Genomic DNA, 4484 nt, shown 5'->3' with positions numbered 1-4484 from the left:
ACCACATAAGCGCTTGCATGTAGATACATCAGTTGAGCAGCGTGGAAGCAGTATAGACATATGCAACCCACGCATTAGCCAATGTGATGATGACATTGAGGTGGGGTTAAATCAAAGTTGTGCCTTCATATTTATAAGTGAGTTATTACTAACACCTGATTTTTTTCTCTTGTAGAAAGCTTATATTTTTGACAAGTTTGCTGCACGTGGAGGTGGAGTTCGTGTGCAATCCGATGGACGAGACACCTCCCTGATTCATTACCTTCCTAGCCTCTCTCCATCATTTATTCGAGTAATCCATTTAGAGTACTCTGAGGAGGCACAAGCAGAGCTCATCAAGTGTAAAGCTCTAAGTGGGGTTCTCACCGAAGATGGGCTAGCAAATAATGCAAACAAATGTATACTTATTAGCAGGGAGGCAGCCATGTACACATTTGCAGGCAACTACACCGGCCACGTGCTAAGCCACTGTGCCACTTCAATCTCCAAAGGTGTAACCAATCCTATTATTATAGCTAATAGCCTAGGTGAGAAAACCACACAGAGTGACGAAGCTAAAGAAGCTCTCAAAAATCTTCTCAGGAACTTGTAATTTTCTTCCTACGAAATCAATACAAAATGTATACTTTTTTAATTGTAATGTTTCTAAGAAGTCTGAACCATTTCTCTTGTTTATTTGTTGTGTCAGCACTGTGCCCTCTAAACTTTTGGCAGGCATGTGAATGTGTAGGAAATTTCATTGATAATGATCAAATATTTGTTCTTTGAATGTCACTTAACATCTAGCTGAAATCTAGCAGTACAAAATCTGAACAATTTTTAAAAAATCAAAATTTTTTATGTTTTTTGATATTTGTAAGCATATTTTTCATCAAAAAAGTGCACATAATGCTGGATAGAGTCAAAAAATTAAAAAAAAAGGGCTGTGCGCTACGGCGCGAATTTCAGCCTTTCAAATTGCAGGCCAGGCTTAAATTCGCGCCGTAGCGCACAGCCCTTTTTTTGATCATTTTTTCACACAAAAATGCATTGTGTGCACTTTATTTTGATGATTACTCTGCCTAGAAACATAGAAAACTGTTGCTTTTTTAAAAAATGTTCACCAGGTGATTTTGAGCCCCAAATAACTTTTTTTTTGTCCCTGAGCTTTTCTAAGGCCTTATTGAGCTTTAAGCCTTTTTTTCGGACCGAAAATAAATTCAATATAATTTTGTTTCTGCACTATGTAAGGATCCTCTGTTCAATGCCAACAACAATGCCACGTATAACAAGATAATGTTTCACAATCACCTTATCAATAATATAAATTTTGTTCCTGTTTAACTAAGGCTCTTAATACATGATCAACAGTTTCTCTCATTCAAACAGCAGTACAAGAAATAAAATGTCTGCTTTTATAACAGTTGAAACAAATGAATACGTTGGTTAACGAGTCATTGACAATATCTTATAGATTCAAAAAAATGTATTACAATGTCGAGATTACAAAAGGCACAAAGGCCGTCGCCTAAAAGCTTAATCCTATCCTATAAAGCCTTCCTTATAGAGCGCTTTATCCTGACGTAAACGTAGTGCAAGTGCCATGTCAACAGGCTTTAGGGTCACCCTTTTGGCGTGAGCATGGCACAGCACCGAATCTTGAAACAGAGAGACCAAAATTGTTTCTGACGCCTCTTGGAGGGCCTCCAGTGCCGTACTCTGTACCCGAGTGACCCTGTCACTGTACTTGTCGATGACTTCTTTTACAACTCTTGCAAAGGGGGCCTTCGCCATGATGGGGTCTGTGCTCTTTTGGTACTTTCTGATTTCTCGCAGAGCCACGGTCCCTGGTTTCCATCTTCTCTTCTTGTTGGCTACAGGGGGTGGTGGTGGATGCGACCTCTCTTCCCATGGTTGTCTATCATTTCTAAATTTTTTTCGCCTTTCTTGCTCGGCTGGATCTAGATTTAGTCTTCTCTTACTTGCTTCTGCCTTCTTCTTTTCTTGTTCTTGTTTTAATCTGCGTGCTTCTTGAATTCTTTGTTCCCATCTTTCCCTCTCCCTTTGCACCTCCTGCTCCAGTCTTTCCCTCTCCCTTTGCTCCTCCTGCTCTAGTCTTTCCCTCTCCCTTTGCTCCTCTACTTGTCGTCGATCCTCCTCTTCCATCTCCACCTCTTGCTGCGTGTTTGCACGTTCCTTCTTTCTCTTGACACGAATCTTTATTCTTTGTTTTTTAGGTGGAGACGGGGGCTGACGCCTCTCAAGTTCCTCATGTAGTGTTTGTGCTAAGAGCCTATCCTGCTCTTCACGATGGCTTATTTCCTCTGCTTCATAGAAGTCAGCAGCCTGTTGAAACTGCTCTTGCTCAATACACAGAAGTGCTTCCTGGTCTTCCTCAAATGCGACCCTTAGCTCCTCTTGTAGGTGCTGAGGGAATAGGGCTTGCTGTTGCTCTCTTCTTCTATGCTCCTCCTCATCAATCTGGCGTTGTTGCTCTTCCAGCACACGCTCCTGCTGCTCAGCCTCTGAGAGAGGTCGGGGGAATGGTGTACGCGTGGCTCTAAATGAGCCGGTGTCTCCAGGCTGCTTGGAGACATCCTCAATATTGTCCAGTCCTGAGAACACATCCGGCTGTACATCTTCCTGTCGGGTCTCTACCTCTCTGTCCATGCTTGTTGATCATACCTAATTCTGTTGATAATATTGAAGGAAAAATAATGGGAGAAAAGGATTCCCCTCGAAAGGATGCACTATGGTTGAGAAATCTCTCAATGCACTTAAAGAAACACATCCCCCTATGGAACCCAATTCATGCACTCCAACACCTCTTTCCATCGTACCCGAATCGAAAAATAAAGTTCTAATCGCACCTAATTCTGAAAGAGAAGTTGTTGATAATATTGAAGTGCAAAGAATGGGAGAAAAGGATTCCCCTCCTCCAAAGGATGCATGATGATTGAGAAATCTCTCAATGCACTTAAAGAAACACATCCACCTTGTGGAACCTAATGCATCCCTTTGTTGAGCCTAGTTCTCTCTATGTGGAACTTTTTACGGCGGCTATATTAGTGAAATTTTCGAGGCTATCTCCTTTTCACAAAGAAAGGGAGAAAACCAAGGGACGTTGATCTCTTGCAAACTATTTTGTCAACACCAATGATCATATCTTTGGGTAAAATTTTGCAAGGCAGTCCTACCTTGTGGATCGATGTGAGAGAGCGGCTTGAGGGAAATCTCAAAGCTAGGCATTTTGATTCCGAAGAGGAGGAAACTGACAAGGATTAATTTGACATTGATGTGATAAGAATAACTATAATGAAGGGGGCTTGGAATTAGACTTAAAGGGAGCCCATGGGCATGGATATGGCCGAGTAAGTATGGAGGCCCAACATTAATGAATGTGAAAAGGTGGGCAAGTATATAAGTGAATATTGTAACTAGGGGCAACTAATCACTTTTTGACTAATCAAATCATACTTCTTGGAGCTCCATGCTTCTATGGCTATGGTGGTACTCCCTTGAGTGCATGTGGTACTCCATCATAAGTGCAATCTCTCTCTGTCTCTCTTTCTCTCACCATCATTACAGTGGTATCAGAGCCTTGTCTTTAATCCAAGCTTTCTAAAATTTTTCAAAATTTTTGCATTTTCTTGATTTTCTTGGAATTTTTCTTGATTTTGATTGATTTCTTGATTAAGAAATGGGGCATAGGGAGTGTGGAATGCTAGAAATTCTCTTGTATTTTTGAATTGATTAATGTTTTGGGGGGCTATGGGTCACTGTGGACCAAAAATTGGGGCAACCGCTCCAAAATTTGAAAGAAGGGACCAAAATTGGGGGAAAATTATGTTAATCATAATTACCTTTTCCTATCAAAACATTTAGGCTTTTCCTTCTTCCTCATGTTTGATCTTGGAGAGAATAGAGCTTCAATCCATAGCTGTTTGATGCCAAGAGTTTAGCGCTTTGATTCATCTTCTCCTCAGCTTCCTTCCAAGCTCTTCAATGGAGCCTTTCATGGACATTTTCACCACTGTTTGGGCTGTGAATCAAGCACCTATTTGACTCCAAAAATAAGACTTATTTCACCACATTGCAACATGAGAAGCTTGTGTAAGCTTAGATTAGGGTCGTTGTGATGATTCACGTCTATTTCCCTGTGGAAATGCAGGGTTGATTCGTGCATTTTTTGCTGGACTGCTGAGCCGCGTTACTGCGCCTTCATAACCATTGATGCAAGCTTAAGGTTGGCTTAAGCATAGACAAGCTCAAGTGTGGCAAAATAGGCATTAAGCTGTGTTTCTACCAGGCTGAATGGCGACCATTTTTGGGGATGAGAGACATGGAGATTGGTCATGAAGAAGCAACAATTATCAAGCTGCAAGTTTCAATGATTATGATCTTCTTCTTCAAGCTTCAACCACCAAGCAACTATCATGGAGTACGGATACATTTGAAATGTTTTGAATGCCATTGCTAAGAAACATCATTACTGTGGTATTTGG

Source organism: Cibotium barometz, chromosome 23 (genome assembly GCF_041138505.1).
Source record: "Cibotium barometz isolate CiBa-2024 chromosome 23, ASM4113850v1, whole genome shotgun sequence".
Lineage (NCBI taxonomy): Eukaryota > Viridiplantae > Streptophyta > Polypodiopsida > Cyatheales > Cibotiaceae > Cibotium > Cibotium barometz.
Note: the sequence above shows the minus strand (reverse complement) of the source record.